The sequence below is a fragment of the Parus major genome, chromosome 4A, assembly GCF_001522545.3.
Source record: "Parus major isolate Abel chromosome 4A, Parus_major1.1, whole genome shotgun sequence".
In the NCBI taxonomy this organism is placed as follows: domain Eukaryota; kingdom Metazoa; phylum Chordata; class Aves; order Passeriformes; family Paridae; genus Parus; species Parus major.
Genome location: NC_031772.1, coordinates 2,769,762 through 2,781,542, shown reverse-complemented (window position 1 = coordinate 2,781,542; position 11,781 = coordinate 2,769,762). Strand labels below are relative to the sequence as shown.

Here is an 11,781-nt window from a genome sequence, read left to right as displayed (position 1 = left end):
CTCCCAGCCGGGGCCAGGCCGAGGGGCTATTCCTCGTATCCCCTCTTGCTCCCCCGCCGCGGCGCTTGTGCAGGCGGGGAGCCCGGCGGAGGGAGGCAGGGACGCACCGCCGGCGCTGAGCTGCCCGGCCGCCCCGGGCTGCGAGCGCTGCGCCCCGCTCCGGTCCCGTTCCGGCCCCGAGCGCCGGTTCTCCCCGCTTCTCCCCTGTCTGGGAGCCGCCCGCCGGGCAGTACCGGAGGGCGGGGGGCGCCGGCGGGGACTGGGGCCGCCCCCCGGCGAGGCGGCGGAGCGGCCACGCCGCCGCTTTCGGGGGATTCTCCGAGAGGAGCGGGCAGGGCGGCTCCGGGAGGGGGAACCCCCCTCGGCCCGGCTATTCGCGTCCCCGGCGTCGCTCCTCCTCCTGGCGCTGATGTCAGCCGCGGGGAGGGCCGGCTGGCAGCGGCAGAGCGGGGCGCGGGCGGCCGCGGCAGAGCCGAGCCGGAGCCGCCGCCGCCGCCGCCGGGACAGCGCGGGCTCCGGGGCGCCGCCGGCAGCGCAGCCCGCGCCCCCAGGGCCAGCCGGGCCAGCTCCGGGCCAGCCCCGCCGGGGGCCGGGCGAGCGCCCAGCGGCGGCGGCTGCCCCGCGGGGGGACCCGGCGCTCCGGTGTCCGCAGCCGCCCGGCGAGGGAAGGGCTGCCGGGCTGCGCTGCGGAGCCGCACCGAGTTCAGAGTCTCTCCGCGCAACTTGGGTTACGCGGCCGGACCTCTGCGGACTGGTGCGGGGCTTCCAGGGCGCGATTGCCTTTCCATCGTGTCGCGGCTGCAAAAGCAGATAATTGACTAAACCCAACAGAAATAAAACAAACTCAGGCTACCTAAAAGTTAGGATACCTTTTTTTTTCCCCCCCGTTCTTTTACGATTTTATTCCCTATGTGGAAGTCGCGTGTGATTCGTGCTCGGCACACTGCATGGGAAGAAGCGGCTGGTGCTTTGGATCGAGGATTTGCTGTTGCAAAGCGGTCTAAGTTCCATGCAGTGGGGCAGCCTTCACTACTTAAAACGCCTTGATGATGTGCTGAGGAGCCCATGTAGATTGGCATCTTGTGCAAAGAAGGCACTTAAGGTAAGAGGGGGGCTTGGGGAAAAGGGGGGTTTTTGTATCCTTTTATATGATATCTTTTGTCCAGCATCCCCCCCACCTTGGAAGCAGAGCCTCAGCGGTTCATCCAGAACAGTATGGATAGGCTGGAACAGATCAAGTGAAATGAAAGTCTGCTCCTGTGAAAAGTGCACGGAGCTCGCAAGTGATTGCAAAGGCTGTATTTATTTTTAGTGTGGTAGCACAGCACGGTGAGGATGTGTGCTCACAGCGCGGACAGTGAGCAACTCGTCTAGCTCAGGAATGAGATCCACGGGCTCAGTCTCTGATGGGCAGTTTGCATTGGCTGCTGCATTTTGTTGAATGTGTACCCCCCGCTATCTCCCTAGAGCATCCCATCAGCCTGTTTGATTTGTTGTTTTTTTGCAGATATAGTGCCTACTATTAATGAGAGGGGGTGAGGGATGAGAAAAAAACAACAAAAAAAAACAAAACAAAAACCAAAACAAACCATATGGAACATTTTATTGATGTGATCATAATCCTGTAATGGAGATTGCATTAAATGAGGATTGCATCAAAATGCCAGGCTGCTGTGGAGAGCAGAGAAAGCAAAAACTATGCTGGATTGTAAATGAAGTTCTTTGATTGAAGGATTTTCTTGAACCATGAAAGGATGTCTGTAAGCTTAAAGTTGCTGTGTATGTGGAGTACTGGAATGGGATGAAAACCAGATGAAGCTGAAATGTGTTTTAATTGACTCAAGCTCTGGATACAGTTAGAATTGGTTAGAGGCACTGCAGTGATGCCCAGTGAATTCTTGGTTTCAGCTATGGAGACCACAGAAAGGCGAGGAGAGAGCAGAACACAGTGAGACAAGGAGAGAACGTGATGGTATGGGGAAGGGAAAGATGGTTCGTTTGTGACTTTTGCCATCGTGCTACACATCTTGCAGCCTGCCGGCTACAGGCAGAAACCTTGCAGGCGATGTGGAAGGCAAAGGATTTATCTCTCCTTTTGCAGCCTGGGTGTAGTTGCCTGTAAAGTAGCTGCGAGGTGCATGGCAAGAGGCAAACAGGGACCTATTTGCCCTTCTCGGACACTGAAGGAAACTGAGGCTGGGAGAGATGCAGCCGGCTCATCTGATCGTGCCTTTTTGAGCTTGAGTTGATAATACATTTTGAGTAATTGTTGCTGCTTATCTCAATCGGCAGAGGAGGGGAGAAGATGTTCAAGTTTATTGAACCAAAGCAGAGCTGAGGACAGTAGATACTATCAGCTCATCCTTGCATTCTTATTGTGCTCAGTTGTATTCTGGCATAGAGAGCTGAGCCACAAAGAGCACCTTCTTCACGCCTTACTGAAAGGAAGCCTAAAGACAACAAAAAGATTAAGTGAAAAATAAATTGTAACTTTTTGCTTGCCTGCAGTGGAAGTAGCATTGGTCTGCCAGATTGCACAGGTCAAAAGAGGTAAGATAAAGAACAAAGTCATTTATTTATTTATTTTTATTTACTAACATTCCCCCACACACAAAGTTGGCGAGCAGAGAAACATCCCAGAGCGTGGATGCACCATGGTTGAGCACCACCTAAGAAACAACTGATGTAAACAGCAGAGAAATTCGTGTAAGAATCCTCAACAGTACCTATCTGTAACTGCAAAAGAGTTGGCTAAATGCTAATTTACAAACCAACCCGGAATAGCTGATGTTCTCAGAAGGAATTTGTTTTCCCATTTGTGTACAGAATCTCAGGTAACATCTCCAGAACTCAGTCTCTCTCTCTTGCTGTGTATTTGGCACAAAGTTGAGATGGAAACACTTATTTTAAATAAAATGAGGAAAGGCAGTATATAAGCATATTGAATTCCTCTTAAGCATTTTATTTTGGCAAAAGACAACTTTTTTGTGAATTGTAAGAGATAGGTTTAGAATATTCATGGCTAAACTCCAGGGAGCTTAGTGTTAGCTCAGTAGGCAGAAGGTTCTTCCTCTAAAGAGGTATCTGGAAAAAAGATGTTTAAATTTCAAGCCATATTCAGTAGAGACTGTTGGTTTCCACATTTTAAAATCATTTTTTTATGCCTCTTAGGGGAATGATGCTTAATCTGGGCAATAAAGCAAGTGTTCCTAGCTCGCTTTTTTAATGGAAAGAGCAAGCAGAGTGCTCCAACTGTACTTCTGTATGTCCAATACTCCAGATTTCACTCTATTTTTTATCACATAACAGCTATGGAAGAACTTTTGTCCTTTGAAACCATGGTTATTCATGCAGATCTTGCTGTGTATTTTTGCTACAGAAGAACTCTACTTTATGGTTGCATTGTTCATTCTTGCAGCATTTCTTTAAATGTGAGCCTCGCTATAGTTAAAGGATAATTTATATTCAGTGTAGTACTGTCTGCACAGTGGAATTGGCTTTATACATCACAGCCTCTGCAAAAAAAGAGATCAAAGATCTGAACCTGTGTTCCTGTAATGCATTTGTATTCTACTTGGACTTGAGTAATCTCATAGTGGAGCCATTCACGCTCCCACAGTTAGGAGTATGTCAGCCTTTCCATTAAAACACCCATTTGCTTAGGAATTTAACAGCTGGTTTTAAGGACTGGCTCCAAGCTTAAATTGGACTCATTCATATAGTAAAAAGAAAAAAACAGATATCCTAAACAGTGAAGTTTAATAGCATTTGGCATTGTTAAGTTGAGGTTATAGAAAACTTAGTAGAAAACAACACCTGTATGAAAAATTGAGAGGTTAAAAGGGAAAAAAAAACAACCCAGCAAACCTTTCCAAAGGCCCTCGTGGATCCAGGTGAGTGTTTCTGCCTGGATTTTAAAGGGCCCTGTGGTTGTTAAGCAGGCAGCAGAACTTTTCTTGAAGGAGAACAGCGCTGGCTCCAAGCAGGAATTAGTCAGATCTCACACCACATCAGAACTAATGCCTTTGGCACTGTTCCAGGTAGCTCCTTTCAGGTTTAAGTTGCAAGAACAATAAACCCCAACCTTGTATTGTAACCCCTGAAATTTTCCTTTCAATGAGTCAAAGGGAACCGTTCACTTTTGAATAGTGCTGATTGTCTGACCCAGGTGTTGGAAACCTTTGGGGGATGCTGCTGCTGAGGCTCACTTGCCAGGTTGTCCACCTGAAACAGCCAGCCCGGTAATCCTGCTGCCCATCAGCGAACTGCCAGCGGGGACAGCGGTAGAACCCTGTTCCCTCAAGCATCCCAAAGCCTTTTCCTGGAATTACAAATACACGTGGACCCAAGAGCACAGTTGCACATGCTATGTAATGCCAATTTTCAAGGAGCAGGTTCAAGACGCAGCTTCCTTTATTCCAAGTATTTTGGACTGGAAGAAATAAATGAGTATTGTTTGCCATTTACATAAAAATTCTTAGGGGAGATTAATATTCTTCTGTCCCAATTACCTCTTTCTGCAATGAGTTCGCTGAGGAATTTTGTAGCAGTTGTCTTCCACCGGTGTGGTGAAGTAGCAGTGCCCGTGTATCTCTGTTGGGTCTGTGAAATATCATCCTCCCTGCAGATCCACAGGCAAATCGTATGATGTCAGGAGAAGTTAATATGAAAATTAAAATACAGATGAAAAACACTGTGGGATTTGGTCTGTGGACACAATCAAACTGTGGTAGTTTTGACAGTAACTAAGAAACTGTGTCACAATTAAGTATTCTTTTCCTTTGAAGTCTGTTGTCATTGTGCTTAACGAAGTCCTGTTCGAAATTATTTCTGACACTCTTCGAAAATACATGTTTTCCCATAGATTATGCAAGATTTAGCCTTCTTGATCCAACATGGCCTGAACCAAATCTTCCTGCAATCTGTGAAAAAAATTCCTAGTGGAACAGAGCCTTCCATAACTGCTGTTTGCCTTACATTACGTACAGACTTTAACTTGTGCCGCTCCTGCAGGAGTTCTGCCTGTTCATGTGGTACTGAAGGCGCTGCTCTAGAGGAGTTTTGCTTACAAGGGTGGCAGAACTCAGCCAGTTTAACAGCAAATGCTTTACTAACTTCTCGAGGAAGCTCTTTTTAAATGGTTGTTGTTTTCATTAATTCAAGTTGCAAAGGGAACCTGCGTACCCAGACTTCCAAATTCAATAGTGAAATTACAAGCAGAGGTGCTCACTGTCTTTAAAAGCCATCGCTGCTGGGTTTAATGCTGGGGGGTTTAATGTGGCGGTTCCCTGTGCTCAGAAACTTCTGCTTCATCTTCCTGCCAAGGGAACATCTCGCCTTGTGTTCTACTTTGATGTGACATGGTTGTTTTGGGGAAGATTTTCTTCCTCCAAGCTGCTCTAGAAATAAGATGTCACTGGTGATGTAGTCTGTTTGCATATCAGTGTTTATCTGTTACATCCTTAAGGACATAGTTTTATTATTGTTGTAGGAATTTAATTAGTAATTATGTACGCTCGATGCTGTCTACTGAAGTAGCAGGAAATACATGCTAAAGGGGAAAAAAGTCAAGGATAAGTTTATAATGCTTATGCACAGCATATTTCATTTAACCAACTGTGCTATCTTGTTAAATAAATAAATGTATATGTATGGAAATCTATGATCTGCTGGATCCGTGTTCTCACACGTGGGCACGCTGCAGCCACATGCACTCATGTTTCCAGCTCTAGTCCCTGGCACAAGGCACAGGCATGCCCACCACAAGGAAAGTATGAAATGCTTGGGGCATGACTGAACTGCAGGTTCCATAAAATGGAGCATAGGGAACAGTTATAAAAAAGCCAGCTGTGTCCCTCCAGCCCGTAACTGAGATTTCATCAGGTCACATTTCTTTTAATAATCCTCCCGAGAAATGAAATTTTGTGACTTGAGTTTTATCTCTGCTAATGGATGTAATAATTTAAACCCATGTTTAGTCATTTCTGCAGGTTCTGTGATTGCTTTTGTAGTTACAAAAGTTTGTCTGTCCCTGTCTCCTGGCAGGTGTGGGGCTGTGTGTCCTGACAGGCACACGGGTACCTGGATCAGTGGTTTTCCATAGGTGCGATGTCATTTTCTCCCTGAGACGGAGCGTAGCTTCAATGGGAGGCATCGTGTCAAGGCGCAGGCTGCATTCACAGACTGGAAAGAGATTTTCCTAGGATTTGTGTGATGTTTCTGATGAATGATCTAGACTTGTTAAACAGCCAAACAGAGTCCCATAGCATTCCCTGAAGAAAAGTGCAGAGGAACTCAGTTTGGAAATTCCATTAAACGGTGACTTAAAAATAGCTGTAACGTGCACATATAACTCTGAACTCAAATGATTTAGGGCCTCAGTGTAGTAGTTTGTTTAGATTATAGTTGCTGTCAGTAATTTATAAGTATATGTAGGGTATAAGGATGAAACCAAAGCTATCATTAAATGGAATAATGGCTTCACTGTGTAAGTCATTTAATTGACCCTTGGAAAATGTACATGGCTATGTGTCGTAAATCAACATCAGGAGTGCAATGCAACACAGTAATAATTTTGGGAATGAAAATTGGGAAAAGAATATGTAAAATTCATTTTCTGTTCATCTCCCTGCCTTGTCATCATTTGAGGCTTTCTAGAATGAATGGATTCCAGTGAAGGGTTTTGAAATAGTTTCTGGTAATCGGGACTCTCCCCCAGGAGATCAGTTCAGTGCTTGTCAGCTGAGTGTACATCCAGAGATCTCTGTTTAAAATTCATGTTCAGGACACCTGTGATTTTATGACTTATTAAAGAAAATGTGACATATAAAGTAAATCAAGAGTTTTGCTGTCCTAGTTTGTTACAGAGGCCGTGTCCTCTGACCAAGGGGCAGCTGAATTGGCAGATATTACTTCTTTATCTTCTATGATTCCACCAGAAACATCAGGAAAAAATCCACACTTGTACATGTGCAGTTGTTTATGGCATTAGTGAAACCTGAGGAGTGAAAGTTACAGAAGGGTCCTTAGATACTGGGAAATAAGTGTATTTTAATTGTGTGTGATCAATCTGGAATAACAATGACTAAAAAAATAGAACTATCATGAGGTTTTTGGTATTCACATATTCCCCCATCCTCTTTCATATATAAGCCCTTTAAATATATCTGGGAGAGCACCATCAACCACAGTTAGGAAGAAACTCCTTTAGAATCCCTCTTTAAACAATTACAGAATTGTCAGCTGTCAGTTGTAGTTATTTGTTTTTTTGGCAACATGCTCATTCAGATATCAGTTTGTATCTTGCACACTTTAGATTTATCCACATAGAGAGAGAAAACCATTTCCATGAACTGCACTGGGAGTACCCTAAAGCAGAATGCAAAGTATGTTTGAGATCAGTTCACAGAACATTAACTGAAGGTGTTTCAAGCTAGAAAAGGGGAGAAAAAAGACACTTGGCATATCATTAAAAAAAAAATAAAAAAAATAAAGGAGTAAAAAGAGTCAGAAATCAAAGACTTTAATGCTTTCAAAGAAATGTCTCACTTGTGTCTCTGGTCAGAAACTGTTGTGTTGTAGCTGAGGAATGAGGTGGGATGTGCTGAGCACTGGCAGCCCTGTGAGCCCTTCTGGCTGTGTCAGTGCTGAGCCATCGGCAGCACGAGCAACCTGAGCTTGTGTGCAGAAGGGAGAGACATTCCTGGTGCCTAATACCAGTGACTATGAGGAGTTTTGGGTGTTTTGATGGAGAAAAATTCCTGCTTGCTTCTATCCCTGAAAATAAAGTAAATTGAATTTACTCATGCTCGCTCTTTCTCACTTTTTAAATTTGACTCAGCTGTCTTTGAAATAAGTTTGTTAATTGAAGCTGAAAAGTTGATGCTTTGATGGTTGAGTTTGGGGCCAATTACTGATATAACATTCTATGTTTTGTGGCTCATCAAATGGTCAAGCATCAACTGGTCTGTCCAGGTAACTGAGTGGAACCCTCAGCACTGGAAAAAGACATGGCTATATTTTAGGACAATCACACTAAACAAGAAATGCAGTCAGAAGAAAAGATTCTCTTGGCTTTCCATTAATCTAAACTTAGACAAACAACAAACAGAAGTTAAAACCATAAAGAAAGTTTATAAACAGGAAAAGAATTGGCTGAAATTTACCTAAATTTAAGATAAAAATAATTTGCTTTTATTCATAAAATCATAGATTCCTTGTCAAATAGTGATTAACTCTGAAATCCATTGTATTATCCATTAGGTTGAAGAAAAAGGTAAATGTACTGTCAAGGTTTTTTTGCTAGGATAGTCTTTCTGTGATTGTATTGCCTTCCACAGCTCACATTCGGTAGGAGGTTCCTGACAACATGAATGGAATTTGGCTCCAATTCAGTGTTTGAGTACTCTTTGAAATCACCGGGTAGGGTACTCTTGAAATACAAAAAATCACTTAATTAGCAAAGTATTGCTCTTTGGGGCTGCTTAGCATCATATCCTGGGTCAACTGTACTGTAGTTGCATCTTTTGGCTATTTTTTATCTTGCTAACTTAAAGCAGGTTTCAGGCTTTGGTCATTGTTCAACATCAGTGGGAAAACATAAAGCCCCAGAATATTTGCCTGTTCAGTTTGATGGAAACTTTATCTGGCTTCATAAAAATGCCTTTTTCTATGAGTCCTCTTAATGTCAGTGTTTGTACTTTTGTTGTAGTGCACTTAACAAGAAAAGAGGATTTAAAGAGTAATGTCTGAATCAAAAATCGTGCAACATGCCGCTGAAAAAAAATGTGGAGAGTCTCAGTTCCTTACATGTAATTCATTTTGGCAGGTACAGTAGTTTTAGGCTCTATTGTGTTATAAATGGTAAAAAAGCTTGAAAGAAATCATTGGAAAAAGGTTTAGAGTAAGTGATTTAGAAGAGGCTGGCAGGTGGTAGGTTGGCTACTGCAGGATTAACTAAATTCTGGAAACGCAGTCACTTCAGAGTATTGGATCCGTGTCTTGATTTAGTCATTACTGAAGCAGAAATCACTTTGCTGATCTGCTGAACTGCGAGACAGTGGTTGATGGAGATACTAATCAACCAACAGAAATTGCTTTCTGAAAAATTCAGCATGCTGCAGTGATCAAAGGGATAACTTGGTCAGGACACCTGCTTACCTGCTGTGTATGTGGTTACATGTACATATGATACTCATGTAGAACCCTGGCACTACAAATAGGTCTTTTGGAAACCTCTAAGGGGAAGTGAAGTGGAAATGATGAAATTTCAAGATACTCTTGGAAACAGCTTCAGTGTGTTACTATGGTAGTAAAATACCTGTTGATGAGCCTCACAAAAGTTCAGTGTGCTCAGATATTTCTTAGTCTGAAGGCTGAGGGAATTAGCATTTTTAACAGACTGTTTTGTGATCCATAAGACCAGTTTTAGGATGACATCCATCATTTTGTGAGCCACATTTATGGCAGATATTCCTCCTTTCCTTTTCTTTTAATACTCCCTGACTGATGTCATTTTTACAGCCTCAGCCATAACTGTTTTGGAGGGAGAAACGTCAAATCCGTTGTGGGTTGGCAACAGCCACTTTCCTTCTCAGCTTTTGTAGATCCTGCTCAGTTTTGTGAAGGACCCTGGAAATGGGAGCCCTGTTTGGAGTCACATATTTCTGTCAAAATGAAGAGTTTCCTGCTGTCCTTGATATCAGTGTGATTTTAGGCTGAGCTCTATGTGCTAATTTACAGATCTTTTGCCACTTTATGTTTCCTGAATGTAAGAACTCTGTATTCACTGAGTTTCCCAGTGACTCAAAGCTCTGCAAGCACATTAGATAATCTTGGTAGTAAACCAAAAGAAATACTTGAAGCGGATTCTCCTTTTTGCACGCTGCAGAAATGTTCACTTAATATACAGAAGTATCCTTGGAAATTTTCAAAGCTTGACCTAAGGCCCCAAGCAGCCTAATGTAACTTAGAAGCTTGGAGCAGGTTTGGCTAGACAGACTCTCTAGAGGTCTTCCAGTCTGAACTTCCCTGTGGTTCTATAAAAAGACATTGACTCCTCTATGTAGGTCACTGCTTTTTGCCTTGTCTCAACCGTGATTTTTTGCTCAAATTCGGGAGCTTGCTCTGTCCTCGCTGTTCTGGTTGTTCAGGTGGTGGAGAGGAGAGGAGCAGGACAGGGAGAGAAACCCACTAGTGAGGAGAAGGGAGCTGTTATTTTTGTGCTGGATCCCAGCACTGGTTGCTATTCCTGTCTCACAATGTGCTATTTGGTGTAATTTTGGAGGCCTCCTTCAGCTGAGGTTATAGACACAAGGCTGCCACTTCAACAAGTCGTCTCTTCTCTTTGTGCAGGGCCCTTCTGGATACAGGTTGAAGTAGTGCTTTTGATCTATAAAATTCTTTTTAGTTTCCTTTCTCTTTCTGAGGAAACCCTGCTGTACCTTTTTGTTCTTCTTTAAAGGCCAACTGGAAAGCAGAAGCCTCAGATTTATTAACAGAGCTGAAGGCAAGAGAATCTGAGACTGATTCTTTTCCCTTAGTCCTAGAAAACCTAAGTTAGTTGACATTCAGAGCTGTAAGACAAACTTGTTAATTCAGTTCTTCCTGAGGGTTTTCTGGGGTGGACATATTAGCTGGAGTGTAATTTTGTTTGTATTTGTGAATAGTGTTCTGCTGATGCTTCATGTTGATGGTTTATTGCTCTTGACTACAAGGGTGACTGGAGGTTGATTGACAGATTCCCTACAGAAAAATGCAAGAAATGCAGTTTCTAGAGAGGGACTTAACAATGTATGACTGTGAGGGTATGAAAATAAAATCAGTTTGAGAATACACAATATTTTTATGGGAAGAAATTTAAGTACTTTCATTAAATATAATAGAAGATCCCTACAAATGAAACCAAAAGTCCTAAAAATTCTCTAAAATTGATATTTATAGTACAGAAGTTCTAATTTATTCATTTTATCATGGAATTATTTGTCAAAGCAGGCAGTCAAACAAAAATTATTCACTGGAAAGCTATGTTTAAGGTGCCTGAATGTGAACAAGCCTTTCATGAGTTTTGTTGTTAAAGCTAGATTAAAGTATCTCTTCATTTCTGGTAGTTTCAATTACTTTCCATGCTGTCTGTCTAACATGATGTCATTGGTAGTTTTTTTTTGTACATCTAAAAGGATCCTAATACTGCCTATGTTAAATTTAGATGAAATTTAGATTAAAAATTACTTCCGTGGGTTTGTGTTGGTTTATTTGGGCCAATTTTTACTGAAAGCTCAGCAGAATACTGCAAGTACTCATTCAGTATTTTTCACCATTGACTCTTGCTGTACCATTTTGTTTCTGCTGTCTGCAAAAGAACATTTTCCCTTAAAAAAATACTTAGGTGTCACTATATATTTCAACAAATATCTGCTGCATGCAATTTGTTGGACATTAAACGTAGTTATTCCACAATTATGGACTGTTTCCTTCAGATTCCATTGATGAAAGCTTCTTACCCTAATTATTTGTTTATCTTAATGAATGTGTGGTAAAGGCTGTATTGCATTTGTGCTATTAGACACTCTCAGTCTGATATTTTCAGAACCCTGCAGATGTGGATTTTAAATAAATGAAAAGAGCAGATGGCGTACAGGGAAATCTTTGGTAGGCCGAGAAGCTAAATCAAAGTTTCCCTGAGTTCCAGGAGGAACCTTATGTAGGGACTGCTTTTCCATCACTAGAAAATTTCATAATAAAGTGTTGATCTACAGTCTGGTGTAGAATCTCCTAAATATG

The 11,781-nt window shown here is 42.6% G+C and overlaps 1 protein-coding gene across 3 annotated transcripts in view; it reads left to right on the top strand.

The window, feature by feature from the left end:
- Window positions 1-612: 612 nt before the first annotated feature.
- Window positions 613-11,781, top strand: part of PCDH11X (protocadherin 11 X-linked) — a 429,361-nt gene continuing 418,192 nt past the window's right edge. For 2 of the 3 annotated variants that reach the window (XM_019006551.2, XM_015626720.3), the window contains exon 1: window positions 613-1,102. The gene's annotated coding sequence lies outside the window, so the exon portion shown is untranslated. The remainder of the gene's footprint in view (window positions 1,103-11,781) is intronic. The other variant, XM_015626722.3, reaches the window with a different exon arrangement.